The sequence below is a fragment of the Bemisia tabaci genome, chromosome 7 (assembly GCF_918797505.1).
Source record: "Bemisia tabaci chromosome 7, PGI_BMITA_v3".
NCBI lineage: Eukaryota > Metazoa > Arthropoda > Insecta > Hemiptera > Aleyrodidae > Bemisia > Bemisia tabaci.
Window position 1 is genome coordinate 24,256,752 of NC_092799.1, and position 16,510 is coordinate 24,273,261.

A 16,510-nucleotide genomic window follows, 5' to 3' on the forward strand; every position below is an offset into this window, starting at 1 on the left:
ACCTAGATATAAATTTACACGTAAGTATTCACAAGATAACACTTAAAAACTTAAACAAGGATTTCAAGAGCTATACCAAAGTGCCATTAACAATGGTACTTGGTACAGGTGCAGGGTGCACTGTCCCTACTTAAAAACTCATGTCATCTTCACTGGTCGGTTAAGTACCTACCTAGGTACCTCCAAAATCCAGTCAGCTAAGTAGCAGAATAAGTACAAATAGGTACCTACATTACCTACTTGCTTTTTTTTCTTTAATTTATTTAACATGTTTTCGATACTTCATGATAATTCATGTCTGCTTAGATGACTAATAGTACGTGATTAGTATAGATCAATGTGCAGACCTTTGATATAGGAGACTGGAATCAGGAGGGATCCAAATCTCACAACATCAGGATTAATGAAAAATCTGTTGGACTGATTTTTCTGATTCAGGACTGCTGATTCTAGTTGAGGAATCAGCAATGACTCCAAGTTTTTAATGGAATGAACAGCGAGACTGAGTGAAGAGAAATGAAAGCAATCTGAGAGATTTTAAACTTCACCACGAATTCCACGAAATGTTTCTGCAGGTAGATTTCTTCCTACCTCTTTGTAGGGTGCCTCCAGAAAATTGTTTTAAGATACGTTCAGTGCCTACACTTTTCACAAGGAAGAAAGGCAGCCAAACCATTTCAGGCATTGATTCCACGACCAACAAAATATTTTAAAAGAATTGAAAATAGAACCTATGACCTTCAAAAAAATATGTGGTGACTTTTATTTTTTGAAAACTTGCAAGAAGTGGGTCTTGGCAGGGTTTAGTTTCCAATCTTTTTCAAGCAAAAATACTTCAACAATTTCTCTCATAAAACCAGAGCCCTTTGTGAATACCTAGGTATGAGTCATTTTGAAATTACTTGTGTCAACACTGGTTTACAGCAGCATTTGGAATCTATCACATTCCTTCGTGTGACCTGAGAAAATTTCAAGATACCTAAATACTCAGGTGTAGAGTTTACATATGGCAGAGGAATTTAAGTTCTCAAATGCCAACCTGATCGGTGTTGCAATAAATTCAAAGTCAGGTTTCTCAATTTCATTCAACAAATTTAGGGTTCTGTAATACTGTTTTACCACTTAAAAATGACAGTACAGAATTGCACCTTCGATTAGGTAAATTCTGTTTGTCATTTCATTGGACTGGCTCTGTCAAATTGACTTTTTTCATTTCCCTTCCCCATTACATACCTGAGTACCTCTGAAAGTTCAAAAATTTAAGCGATTGGGGGAAGTTAGTTATGGACTTAGGATAAAATAGGTATCATTGTAAACTTGATATTGCCAATCCGTATTGCTTTTGTGTGATAACAGGCATTTGTACCTGACAGAATGAGGACGAAGAACAATCAAATTGGTTGGTATTCCTACTTAGGTGGTCCTGATCTTGATGTCAAGGGCCCCAAAAAAGTAGGAAGCAAAATAAGTGTCTCTATCTCCAAAGACAGAGTTGTAATAAAGTGTATAATAATTTCAGAAAAGAAATGAGTGATAAACTTATCGCAAATAGAGCGCACCCATTGCTCGTATCAATTATTGCTCAGCTAGGTGGATCTTCCATTATTTGAAGAGCTTAAAGACTATGTACTATACTAGTACGTACTTCAGAAGCATGGAAAGATGCACACATAAAGCAGAGAGTGCATTTAAAGCACAGCATCCTATTTGCCAGTAGAAGGGTCATCTGTACCTCCAATTACAACTTCCTCTTGAAAAGCGCACTGTTCCATGTACACTTCTCGTGTAGGGCTCTTCATTGGCTCTATCTACTTGCAAAAGCACTAGATACATATATCTTTGTCATTTGTGAGAGTGTTTTAGTGGGTGATTTGGTATTCGATTTATGATTCATGAGTGGAGATCAGAACCTCTTTAAGAGAGGGCCACGATGGAAAAGCCGAGGCATTAATCTGATCTGGTGCGACCAAGCGCAGTTAGTCAATTTCAGGCTGAGACTTTATTTTGATTTGTAAGATTATCTGGAGAGATCAAAAAGTAGGTACTTGATAAATTGACTGATACTTTACAAGAGGGAACATGGAGGTACAAAGAAAATAAGGGGTTGAGAAATGCTACCCAGCAGTATCGGCAGCTGATAAGGCCAATGAAAAGACCCACATAGCAGATTTTACTGCACCTCAGTGAACAGGAAGGCCATTATTGGTTTCGCAAACTCTTAGATGAGTGTAAATTAACCTTATTGATCCAGCTCCTTCAGCTTCCTACCTACAGAGATCCAGAATCTGAGTTCTGAAGAACCATTAGAAGGAACCTGTTGAGGTTAACCTATAACTAGGTGCTCCTCAAGAGGAATTTCTGTATTATTTGAGTAGTCCCGAAATCTTAAAGAATATAAATAGGAAGTAATGAGTTACCAAAATTACCTTTTAACTGCAGGGTAAAAGATGAGGTAATTAATCCATTTTAAAGCGATGGTTATCCAAGTAATGTGAACACTAATGGCACTGAATCAACAGGTGGCTTTAATAATTCACTAGATTCGATATTTCATTCACACAACCACAAAGACACGGGAAAATAGAGTTGAATTTAGCGGAAAAATGGTAATCTTAGAGGCGATAACACTGGTAGAGGAGGTAGTTTAGGAATTTACACGGCGTGAAACAACTACCATGTTTGAAAACATAGGCACGTCATGATGGGTTGCAGGAGGAACATAATCCGAAATTCGAGCGAAGATAGGAGTAGACGGCACACTGAAGGGTCGGATGATCGATGAGAAAACGCACGCACTAATCGATGCCTCGGTAGGGACCGGAAACGCGGAAAATGTGTGGAAAACGGCGGAAAAACAACTGGGGAGAAAGGAATTTTGAGGGCCCGCGGGCGGATGGAGCGTGCTGCTCTCAGTGGAAGCGCCTAACACCAACTGAAGTCAGAAATGGTCGCTGGCCGCCTCGGCTAGCTCCTTGCTCCTTCCACGGCTCCTCCGGTGAGCGTGCGCTAGTGTGAGTGAGATGGCGGAAACTGGTTTTCGAACAGGGACACAATCGCCATTATAACTTCTAGACACGTGGAAATTTAAAAGTTCTTTTTCCGCAGTTCGCTTCATGGCATACTCGCATGCTTGGCCCTCGTCGTCGCCCCGTCGTCGTCCGCCGAGTCGTGGTCGGATCGCGGATTTCAAGCTTCGCCCAGTCCCCGCTTCCCGGCTTCCGCTCTTCCCTATCCCGCGGGGGTGAGAACTTTTTCGACCCGCATTCTTCGCCCTCTTCCGCCATCTCGAGGAAAAACGCCGCATGAGCCTTCGCACGTTGCCAAATTTCCTTTGACAGAAAACGATTTTTCGGATATTTTATAATATTTTCTTCCGGTTTCAGAGAGAATTTTCCTCTCATCCTCTTCATCCCCGGCTTCCGCTCTTCCCATCCCGCGGGGTGAGACTTTTCGACCGCATTCTTCGCCCTTCCCCCTCAAGGAAAACGCCGTATGAGCCTCGCACGTTGCAAATTTCCTTGACAGAAAACGAATTTCGATTTTATAATAATTTCTTCGGTTCAGAGAGAATTTCTCTTATCCTCTTCATCCCCCGGCTTCTGCTCTTAGCATCCCGCAGGGGTGAGGACTTTTTCAACCCGCATTCTTCGTCCTCTTCGGCCGTCTCGAGGAAAAACCCCGTATGAGCCTCCCGACGTTGCCAATTTTCCCTCGACAGATCACAAATTTTCGGGAAATTATATTTTCTTTTTTATCTCCCGGTTTTAGAGAGAATTTTCTCCCCAAGGAAAATATGCAGAACTTTCCTCAAAAATGCATTTTTTCCGAGAGGAAATAATTTGGCAACTCCCAGATGATCGCAGGGGTGAGGACTTTTTCAACCCGCGTTCTTCGTCCTCTTCGGCCGTCCCAAGGAAAAACACCGTGTGAGCCTTCAGAAGTTGCCGAATTTCTTTTGACGGATCACGAATTTTCGGGAAATTATGTAAATAATTGTCTTCCAATTTTAGAGAGAATTTTCTTCTTCTAGGAAAATATGCAAAACTATCCTCAAAAATTTATTCCGCAGGGGTGAGAAGTTTTACAACTCGCATTCTTCGTCCTATTCCACCGTCCCAAGGAAAAACGCCGTATGGGCCCTCAGACGTTGGGGGGAGGGGGGGGGGGGTATAACTTCTTAATGGGCTCTTTGCATCAGAAATTTCTTGCACTTAGAAAAATGGTTGGCGGAAAAAAATTTGCTTTAAAAGCTGAACACTCCATAATTCTTACTTCGTTTACTTTTCTATCCTTGCGTTTAAGTCTCCAAACCATGAATCGAACTTTGCATTACTCATGATCGTAGTAGCCTAGGCACCTAACTTAAATGGATCTTAGCCCCCATTGAACTTACCAGGGTTGTATACTTGAGAGATGCTAAAAATCCCTCGGAAAAGAGTATTTCGGGGGGGGGGGGGGGCTGAGGAGAGACTTCTGAAAAATTGACTCCTCTTGGATGCGCATTTTAAGGTACCTAACTCTCACCCGAATTTTCAACAAAAGTTATGGGTGGTTTTTTAAATCTTAGTAACTCAAAATTTAATTTTTCAAGTAGTTGCCGAGTACTAAAGTTAAAAGCAAAATATTAATGAAAGTTCAGGTAGCATTCAAGTAAAACATCAACGAAAACGCAATGAAGTCGATTGTTTATACGCCTCACGCTAAAGTGGAAATGGTTTATAGTAAGTTGTAAAAAAAGTTTCCTGCTTCCTTGCGTGTCAGCTTGGAGGGGCAGTTGTACTACATTTAAAGGAACTACTATTTCTGGCTCATTTTAAAAACAACGTATGTGCTATTAATTTCCCAAACCAGATAATTGATTTATGCTTTACCTCGGCAAAATCTTTCCTTGCTGCAAAATGTAATCCAATATACCCTTCTATTTCTACTTCTGCCCCAACTCCAGGTATTAAGCAACCACATGCAATAACAGCTTTAAAAAAGGGACGGATCGTCATGAAACCTTAAAAAGGAAAATATATATATTATATTAAATATATATATATTTTCCAGTGTTTCAGTGTTCCAGTTTTTTATTTTCCAAATATATATATATTTTTCCTTATATTTTCCAGTGGTTGATTAAGATCATGAAAGATCACTCTATTTTCACCCCAATATCGCGAAAAAGACTCGATATTTATACCGCCGCGAGCATTACATTTGCAAACATCGGTAACTTAGGGTAGGCGAAAACCCATGATTTTCCTTCAATTTAGCGTGATACCACATGCCTACTTCGGAGTTCGAATAGTTGCTCGCTTCATTTCATGCTTGATGCAAAATGAGAAATGGAGCGACTTACATCGCAATATCGCGCGATGTGAGCTATATTTTCGGCAGATTCCTTGAATCCTGAGAAATTATGCGTTTCTCTTATTTGTATTGCGGGAGATTCTCGACTTTTCTGGCGATTTTTACTAGACATTAGAGAAATGACGCGATAATCGTTGCAATATCGCGGTACATACGCGAATTTTCCAGTGGTTGATTCACGTAAAAAAAAGATTACGCAATCCCACCCCAAAACCGCGGAAAATATAGGCGATTTTTATCTTGCTATGAGCACCATACTTATACAAACGTCTGTTATTTGAGATAGGCGAGAATCTATTATTTTCCTTCAATTTAGCGTGATACCACATACCTACTCCGAAGTTCGAATAGTTGCTCGCTTCGTTTCCACATGATAAAAAGTGAGAATTTGCGCGACTCTCATCGAAATATCGCGAGAGGTACGCGACATTTCCATCAGATTCTTGGACTCCTGAAATATTACGTACTTGTCATGTCGGAATCACGGGCAATGCGCGATTTTTCCAGCGATTTTATTAAAAAATGAGAAACTACGAGATAATCGCCGCAAAATTGGGGAAAAAAGCGATTTTTCATGCGGATTTGTACAGTTATTAAAAATTATGTGTAATTCACTTCAATATCGTGGCGCATACGCAAATTTTTCAGCATAATATTACCAAATGTCAGTAACTTTGAGATAAGCGAAACGCTAACGTAGACATACTGTCCGCGTTTCCGGCTCAGAGGCCGAAAGTTCTATGGGCTTCGCACCCGGAGCAATCAAAACCACGGCTCTAGCACCTGGAACTTACGGCCTCTGAGCCCGGAACGGACAGTATGCCTATATGACCCGTAACTTCTTTTTTCAGTGTAGAAAACTGAGTAATTACGCGCAAAACACTGCAATATTGCGGCAAGCACGCGATTTTTCCATTGGTTTCGTAAAAAACACGAATAACCCTATTAACTTTAATCTCGCGTCAGATACGCGAATTCACCATAGTTGTTGATTGAAATTATAAATGATGACGCATTTTCACCTCAATACAGTGGAAAATACGTGATTTTTACATAGATGCGAGCGTAATGTTTATTTCAATCAGTTATTTGGGATGGGAGAAATCTGAGATTGTCCTTCAATTTCTCGTAACTCCAAATATCTACTCCGGATTTCGGGTAGTCGCTCGCTTCATTTCCGCGTATAAAACCGTGGGAAATTACGGGAATTTCATATTTTCTCTTTGGATTCTTTATATCCCGGGAAATTCCGCGTTATTCACTCAATGTCCAGGCAAATATTGACGGCGTAAGTCCGCAACCATGTATCTCGATTTTTAGCGGTTTTGAGTTAGCTGCAGAAATGAGGTGTATTAAATGCCCTTTGTACCTGCAATCAAAATATTTTAGTTGAAAAAATCTGGAAGGCACCTACAAACGTAGATCTCAAAACATATCTCGGCGTTAATTCAAATAACACGTATATCGAGTGCCGCCGCGCAGCATTTCATACGACGCGCGCTCTCCCGGGAAGAGTCGTGAACAGTTTAGGACGGTGATTTTTCCTGAATTTCTTTTATGAAACAATGTTATATAAGTTATTAGATCACAAAAGATCACTCTGTTTTCACTTCGATATCGCGAAAAATAGGCGAGTTTTATGTCGATGTGAGCATACTTGCAAACATCAGTAACTTAGGGTAGGCGAAAACCCATGATTTCCCTTCAATTCAGCGTGATACCGAAAACCTACTCCGGAGTTGGAATAGTTGCTCTCTAGATTTTCGCTTGTTAAAAAGTGGGAATAGCGCGAAATTCTTCTCAATATCGCGAGATGTAAGCTATATTTTTTGCGGATTCCTTTGGATTCTGAGGAATGAGGCGCTATTCATCCTGGTATTGCGGGAAATGCTCGAATTTTTCGTTGATTTTTTTTTTTTTTTTTTTTTTTTTTTTTTTTTAGAAAAATGAGGCAATACGCGATAAACACCGCAGTATTGCTGTAAATACGCCATCTTTCCATCAGTTTCGGAAGATCATTAAAAATCACGTGTTATTTACCGTAATTTCATTGCACATACGAGAATTTCCAGTGGTTGATTAATATCACAAACGATCACACATTTTGTCCTCTCTACCGATACCGGGTTGATTAATCCGAAGAAATTACCGACTTTTTGTCTCGGTTTCGCTGGGAATGTTCGATTTTTTCTTCTTTTTTTACAATAATAAATAAGTACGCGTAAATCACCGCAATTTCGCAGCAGATACGCGATTTTTCAACCGGATTTGTAAAGTTATTAAAAATTACTCGTTATTCTTCTCAATATCGCGGCATATCGATGGTGAAAGTGCAGAAGTGCGTATCTCGACTTTGACAGTTTTGTGTTGCTGCATAAACGTGTTGTTGAAGATGTCGTCTATCTGCCAGCAAGAGATTATAATCGAAAAATATCGGGAGTCACCTAAAACCGTAGAACTGTTTCCGCGTATCTCGGGCTTAAGTGCAGAAATGCGTATCTCGTTCTGGCCCCTTCATTTGACCCGGCGCGCCTTACGCACAACGCGCCTCAGCGTTTCTCGCAAACAGCATATATTAGCCGATCAGCTGGTCTGTGTTTTTATTTATTTTCAGGTATTTGCTGGTTTTGAAAAGTTGCTAAAGGCCCTCCAGCCCCATTTCTATATGTTACGGTAATCTAGTCAAACCGGGTAATGTCGACATTACCCAGGTAATGGCGGCAATAATTGACATTACCCAGGCCGTTTTGGTTAGGTTAGGTTAGGTTAGGTTAGGTTAGGTTAGGTTAGGTTAGGTTAGGTTAGGTCCAGCCGGTCCCGTCTGCGGCCCTCCCTGACGACTGAGGGATGGGATGGCGGGTATTATAACCTAACCTAACCTAACCTAACCAAAACGGCCTGGGTAATGTCAATTATTGCCGACATTACCCGGTTTGACTAGATTACCCGTAACATATATACTTAAGTACCTGTTACTAGCGGCGCGCGGCGTTCAATGTCCATTATTGACTCTCTGGGGCCAATGCAATCATGAACTGACAGTTCATCACAACGGTCAGTTGTATTGGAGTCAATCAAATCATAGAACGCTTCATCTACCGTGTTGGATCAAGCTTTTAAACAAGTTTTAAGTATGAACAAACTCTATTTGGGATCTTAATGATCAAGAGCAGGTTCAGAACGCTGATTGCAGAAATGCGTATCTCGTGGTCAAATGTCATTTTCCAATCATACAATGCTAGATCCGGCCGTAAGAGATCAAACTTAAGCTCCTGATCAAGAATTGTAAGCGAGAAACTCTTTTTTCAGTCTTTAAATGATCGAAATCCCTACAACAACAGGCTTAAAACACTAATTGCAAAAATGTGTTGACAATTTTGTTGACAGTTTTTTTAATCTCCTAGAAAATCGTGTTTTCCGAGATACGCACTTCTGCACATTCACCATCGATACGCACATATTTTCCAATGGTTGATTAGGAGCACAAAAGAACACACAAATTTCAAATCAATGTACGGATAAAATGTGACTTCCATACAGGGGTCGAGAGGGTTCTCAAGAGCGAACGCCGATTTCCAGGATTTCATATGCATCGCCTCCTCGCTCGCGAGTTGAGAGGCCTTTTGTTTCGAATGCCCTCTCCGTTCGCAAACCAAAACCTTTTTGTCCGGCGCTGGCTCTTAGTTCCCGATACCTGAGGCATATTGCGGCGAAAGCGATACCCATCCCAGAACGCGATCGATTAGCGGGCTAATTCGATTGCCCTCAGAGAGGCGATGCCAATGACACTCGTATTCATATCCCATCTTGAGAGGCGAATGAAGAACGCCAGTTTATTCCCTCCTTATTCCCTCTCATCGCTCAGTGGTCGCCTGGTCGGGCGCGCCGCGCCGCGCTGGGCTGCTCATCCTGCATACGGTCCACGTTGACCCATGGTTGACCGTTGCCGTTGAGTCATCCTCCTTGTCCATCCCTCGGCTCCATCGCTTCCTGCGGGCTGCACCAGGTCGTCTGAATGCACTACCAGCCGAGCACAGTTCATTGACACGCTAGTAAGATGAGAGTGAAAACGACGAAAACACCCCGGACGGTTAATTTTTTCGTCTTGTCAATTTCTTGACATGTTTCGCTCGGTAACCGATCATTTCAGCTAAATGTCCACCTAAGCCGCGGCAATTTCTCCTTCTGAAATATTGTTATCACACGTTTCCATTAATTTTTCTTCGCCCCCTCCCCCCTCTTCAGGGTTTTGCTTGATTCTCCACCCCTTTCCCCCAATACCAATATTAAACGCATCGGGCTATGAAATATGATATTCATGTTCTTAAAATTGAACGCAACTATGCAATTCGAATAAGTCAGACTTGCTTCAAATTTCCGTCCTTGCTGTATGTCGAAACACTTTTTATCCACCGGTTTTTAATATTTTTCATTGATTTTTTTCCATTTTTATTACCTATTTATTTTCCTCTTAATCTTTAATTCGTTTATTCACTGCTAATCCAACTGAGTATTTTTTAATATTTTTTGCATTTCATTTATTCTTTTTTATTCTACAATCCTGCAAGTGGGGAAAGGAAGGACAGGGCTAACAGTTAGGCGAAAGTTACCAATCTCAACCAAAAAAAAAAAAAAAAAAAAAAAACGGTTTTAGGCAAGAAATCAATTTTCTCTGCATTACTTCACCTTGCACTTAGGGAATTGGGCATAAAATTTCATACCTCCAGCAATCATTATACCTCAAGTCAATTTCAGTACTTAAGCGCTTAGCTTTCACTTTCCAGAATTTACTAAAGCCTCTAAATTTAGGAGCTATAAAGGTTCTTAAGATATTTTGGATAAACTAGACCACCTTTGGTGTAGAGACACTATTCCGGTGACAATGGGAGAACACGATTTCTGAGTTGATGATTGTTTCCATAAACGCCAACCATTAGACGGTAAACTCCAAGCCGGTAAATTCATTAAATCTACATGAAAAACATGAAGGTGAAAAAAATACGAAGACTTATTTTCTGTTCAAAATGACCACAGACGCCTTGAACATTGCAACTTCGGAGTGATCTTTCCCTCCCTCTTAATTCTACAACCAATGACTGTGGAAAAGGACGTTTCCAATATTTTTGTGATTAATTAACTTTATACCAGATTTTTTTTTTTTTCTTACAACATGCAAGCTTAAAACTTCGCCTGGTGTCGAGTGCCAATTGCATATTAGATTTCTACAATATACTCTTCCTGGGGAAAAAGTTGCCTTTCAACACCTTATATACCTATCTTAAGACGCGGAAAATAGAACTCTTCTTTGTCGTTCGAAGGAATATCGTTGTATGAAAAACCTTTCGGTTGTTTCCAAATCGACGGTGTAAGTCGGCAATCACATTGCTCGGTTTGCAGACTTCCTGTCATTCTTTATTTATTAAACGAAAACTACTAAACGGGAATTCTTTAAAACTGCCGTGATTTTTCTTCTCTGTGCGAAGAAAATTCTGCAAAAACTTCGAGGAATGATGTCAGTTTGTTCTCCTTTAAAAAAATAACACAAAGGCGGAGATTTTCGGACACTGCAAACGAGTTATGTGATTGCCGGCTCACACCGCCGAAATATACCTTGAAAAACAATAATTTGGCAGTGGGTATTGTTTTTCCTATGTTTCCGAGGACTCAATGCTCTCTTTTAAGGTCAAGATACACACGGCGATTAATCGCCGCGAGTGAAAGACGAAAGCCAATGGAGAGCCTTGATTTCGATGTATCGACTTCAATGGATCGAAATCAAGGCTCTCCATTGGCTTTCGTCTTTCACTCACGGCGATTAATCGCCGTGTGTATCCAGGCCTTTATCTAAATCACCTGAAACTCTCACAGTACAGTATTCCTGAAAATTGGCAACCTTGGAATGTCCATTTCTCTTCATCGCGGCAGTATGTAGTACTGAAGTGTGCCTAAGGAATTATTTCCTCTCAAAAAATGTTTTCTCCAATTGAAATACAATACGCCGATCAGCGAGGAGCTGAAAAAAATTCAAATTCGAGAGAATTCCCCCGGTTACAAGCTAACACATGATAAGTATTACTTGCTCCGTACACTCCTACTCGTGTATAGACGTGTTGAAGTGTACACTCCTACACTTCTCAACATTCACATCAAAGTGCATCGCTGGTGCTTCCGTGCCAATGAAGAACGCCGCATAATCATTAAAATGTTGCCAAATCTCCTCTCAGAAAACATTCGTGTTTTGAAAAAAGTTTTGAATTATTTCCTTGAAATTTTTAGAGACTTTCGATCAAATTGCGTGTAAGAGTCTGAAAAATCGGTAGAAAAATATCGTTGAATTTTCCCGATAGTCCGTGGTTCATCGAAGGAAATATCACTACAGAGGAAAGTGCGTGCATGTGTCCGCCTGAGGCAACGTCAGGCCCGTGATCGCGCTGGACCGCGGCGCCAGCGAGGGGGCGAGGCGCGAGGGTGAATGGTTATGGAATATGGGTTTTTCCTCTGAGTTGCCGTAGTATCAAAAGCATAGTGTCACTAATTACATTTTTGCTATGTTGCATCTTCAAACCTCTCTTTAACGCAGGGCTCAGGAGTTATGAATCACGATTGCTCTGTTTCAATGCTATTTTTACTTTTTACGCGGGTAATGGAGTTTTTGAAACTTCCACAAATTGACGGTGTAAGTCGGCAATCACATAACTCGTTTGTGAACATAACTCTGTCTGAAATCTCCGCCTATTTGTAATTTTTTTAAGGGAGAAGTAATTTTCATCATTCCTTGAAGTTTTTGCAGAATTTTCTTCGCACAGAGAAGAAAAGTCACAGCAGTTTGAAAGAACTGCAGTCGAGTAGTATTACGTTTAAGAAATAAAGTATGACAGGAGGTCTGCGACGTTGCAAACAAAGTTATTTGATTGCCGACTCAAACCGTCGAAATGCTCTTGGAAGAAAGGAAAGAGAAGGAAATGGCCGTGAAACGATGATTTTAGTGCCAATTGCAGAAGAAAGTATTGCTGAAAAGTGCAATTTTTTTAACCAAAATAAATGTTGCCTGACTAATGCCCCCATGGTGCAGCGTTCGCAGTAGGTAGCAGCGGAAAAAATCCGCGAACTCTGCTTTAAGTGCCGAGCACCAAAACTGTTTTCTCACCCTAGATTCGGTTGTAGGATTTTCCGTTAACCAAAGTTGCGGAAAGTTGCTCCAAAGTTTACGTGCCTTAGAAATTGGATCGAACCGAGCCGCACGAGAGGTAGCCAAGGCGGCAAAATGCAGCGATCACCTCAGAGACTTTAACGCAGCCTAGAAAAGTTGGCGTTCCGGAGAGTGCGACTTGTTTGACACATGGATGCCTTCTTATCGCATTTAAAAATTTGCTCATGCTGAACCACACTAAAGAGTTTTAGATCTTTAGTGGCAACCCCAAACAGTGCTTAAATTGCGCTAAATTTTTATGAATTTAATCTTCTTTTCAAATTGCATTTAAGTATTTTCGGAGGCCTTGATGCAATTTAAACAAAATTTCATAATTTTAACACTAAAAAAACTCCTTTACGTACAAAAGATTCCGAGAATTTTTTATTTGGGGACCACTCTTATACGTAACCTCCTTCAAAGTCGTAAGTAACATCTTTTTACCAATGCAATTCTAGAGTATTTTGATGAAAAAATATCTTTCTGTACTTAATATTATCGGTATCCGGAAATTATCTACAGTCCTGTCTCTCCTTCAGATAGGTATTTTTGACATAGAGCATGGTCTCGCACCGCAAAATTAAAGAGGATATCAAACTTCATTAAATATGCCGTGCCGTCCTTATTCTCGTAACTGATGTTAGTACATGAAAGTTCGAATAGACCGCTGCACCCTTTTTTCTTTTTTTAATATACGAAACATTTGACGCATCATACAAAACATTTGAACATGAGGGAAACCGAGAATATATGCAGAAGAAAAAAATGCATATCTTTAAAATTAGACAAAGTAAGAATTCTAGCTGTTATGAACCACACGGGTAAAAAGAGGATGTAATAGATGAAATGGGAAACATTCGGATGACTTGTTTTACATGGCTACTTTGAATGAAACCGATACAAATATGCACAGAATTCATCGATTTCTTGCGCAAATACCTATTTCCGAATTTTTAAGCTGTAGGAAGGAGCCCCTTTCGTCTTAACAGTTTCCTGTGAAAGTCTGGTGAAAGTGTCACCGTTGTGCTAACTCAGCCTCTTTCGGCACTTCAAATCCCCCCCCCCCTACTGTCGGTTCAATTTTTAGACGTGCGCCCTTTACAGGGTGCATTAGAGACCTTTAAACATATATTTTGTTCCTTTTAAAATTACTGCTGATTTAGACACACCATAGCATATTTTGAACTTAACGTTTTCTTATTTCAAAATTCAAAAATAAGAGCAATCTGAACGCGATGCAACGATTCGTGCAAGATATATGCAAACATTGAATATCGACGGTGTTAGTCGCCAATCACGTAACTCGTTTGCGGTGTCTGAAAATCTCCGCCTCTACCTATGTTATTTTTTTAGAGGAGAACAAATTGACATCATTCCTTGAAGTTTTTGCAGAATTTTCTTCGCGCCGCGAGGAAAAATCACGGCAGTTTCAAAGAATTCCCGTTTAGTAGTTTTCGTTTAATAAATAAAGAATGACAGGAAGTCTGCAAACCGAGTTATGTGATTGCCGACTTACACCGTCAATATGAGGAGCGATGGCGTGGGTTGTGAGCCGTTAACTCGCAATACTTTGCTCCATGCCGTTAGTGAGATTCGGGAGAAAAGTTAAAAAACGAGGCCGGATTACGTATTTCCAATCCTCGGATGTGTTGCTCACGTATCCCATGAAGCAGCACAATGAATGAAATAAACGAAACCAACACAATATAGAACGAATTGGATGTACACGAGTCGAACAAAGGAAGGGTCCGCGTTGACGACGGTGCAGAGATACAACTATTTGTTCTCGGTGGATGTCCGTGCTGCATCTGCAAAATTGAAGGAGCTAAGGAATTTGCTCAATTTTGCCGATGAGGTGTCGCTCAGCTTTGAGAGAAAAGTTAAAAAACGAGACCCAAGTACAGCTTACATATCTTTGGCCGTGTTACTTACGTAGCCCTCGAAGCACCAGTGCGAATAAGACAAACGAAGCCAAACACAATATGGAAATGGAGCAAGGGAAAGGATACTCTTTGACGACAGTGCTAAGATACAACTATTCGTGCTTTTAGGACGTCTATGCTGCATCTGAAAAATTGAAGGCGCGATGACGCGAAGCGTAAACTGGACCACATTTTGGAATAAGGAACCACTATTTCTGGCTCATTTTAGAGACAACATATTTGTTATTGGTTTCCCTGTGCAACAATATGCTTTTATGGAAGAGTCAGAGATAGTGGTTCCTTATTGCAAAATGTAATCCAAATAGCAGTGCTCCGCCTTAAAACGTAAATGAGGAATTGCTCAGATTCGGGAGAAAAGTTTAAGAAGAAGCTCGGACACATACGTTTCTCATTTTTCCGGCTTTTTGATACTCGATTCCTTCTTTTTTCTCAGGTTCATGTCTGATTCCTTTAAAGGATGGATTTGCAGACCCATATCTGAAGCTCGTGTAGACCGCAGCTCTAGCTCGGTTCCTTTGGAAAGTAATGGTGCTTGGATGCGTCTAGAAGCTAATATTACAAGTCTAAAAGTTGAAGTTTATGAACTTAAATACGTTCAATTTTACAATTTTTACTCTGTATGATGAATCAAATTTGAACCGGAAAATTGGGTGGCCTTGTGCTGCTTTGCCAAAATTTCCCGTACCTCCCTCCACGTATGGGCTGCTCTCTAGGAAAATATCATATTACACCCCCTTACCCACCCAAGGGTCTACGTCCTCAGATTTGAGCGAGTCCGACCCTGCCTGAAAAAGCTTGAAGATCTGCATTTTTGCACGTTTAATTAAGTCATTGTACTATTGAAAGTACTATCAACAAGGAAACTTTTACTTGAAGCAGAAGAATTGAAAATGGAATAATTCAATATTCGAACATTTCCTCAAACAATGACGCGTAAGTGAAGAAAAATTTCTCACACGGGAGTTAATCTCTAATTTGAGGCGTGGAAAAAATGTGGGATCGCGAGTGAGAAAGGCAGAAGTAATTACCGACTACAGCCGCACGCCGCACGCTGTGTCCCTTTTTCTTTATTTATTCCCCTGCAATTTTGGGAGCATGCGTGTGCCAGAAGATATTTCTGCCACGGTTAGATTTTGCGACATTGCCAGAAACTTCGCGATCGCGATTTTTGGTAGAAAATTTTGGTGACCGCAATTGCTGCGTTTTTGGGAAATATCGAGATTTATCACTCTTTAAGTTAAAAAGAGAAGTGTTATTGATTATTCTGAATTTGATTTCAAAGTGTTTGTCTGCAACTTGGAAACTTATTCCCACATGGTACGAGGTTAAGCATTCGAATAAATGTCTCTTAATGAAACTTTCACGTAGAACACGATACAAGTAATTGTCAATGCGAATAGCGTATTCTACGTGAAATTTAGGCTACGAAACTTGAATCTGAATGCTCGAATTCGTATACCTAGTCTTGTGGTTCAGTGGAAACGCATAAATCTACGTAAGAGGCCTTGTCCAGGGGAAGGAACATGACGTATCTTCTTGCACATGTGATCACAAGAACCGAACCTATGTTTTTATTTTCAATTTACGGACACGCATACTTTTTATCTTTTCACTAGCAACCAATTCATGCGCGATGGTACCATGGTCTATTTTCTGTAAAAAACTAAATTTAAAGCTATTGTAGAGCTTACTAAAAATGAGGGGTAGTTCTGGAAAAGTAAACCTACTCACATATTGAACTTTAGTTGGGAAACTGGTAAAATTTTTTAACCGAAAAATTCATTGATCTCGCCTCCGATTCCGCGGAAAGTTCAGCGCAATTAGAGAGTGAAATTGCGCATTCATATTCTTATGAAATTTGAATGAAAATATTGTAGGGTTCTTCAAGCAATGGACAATTTGAGTTTAAACAACGACTGATCCAGCTGGGTATGTGAGGTAAAAAACAAGAATCATGATAATGTGTACTAGACAAATTATTTTGTTGCTTCAATAGCATGGGTGGAAAAATTGCTAGTTACAG

At 40.3% G+C, this 16,510-nt stretch overlaps 1 protein-coding gene across 1 annotated transcript in view; it reads right to left on the reverse strand.

Moving 5' to 3' along the window:
* The window catches only part of ds (dachsous cadherin-related 1), a 392,936-nt gene extending 389,974 nt beyond the window's left edge, over positions 1 to 2,962 (reverse strand). The window contains 1 exon segment of the mRNA XM_072302784.1: positions 2,427 to 2,962. The gene's annotated coding sequence lies outside the window, so the exon portion shown is untranslated.
* Between the last annotated feature and the right edge of the window lie 13,548 nt (positions 2,963 to 16,510).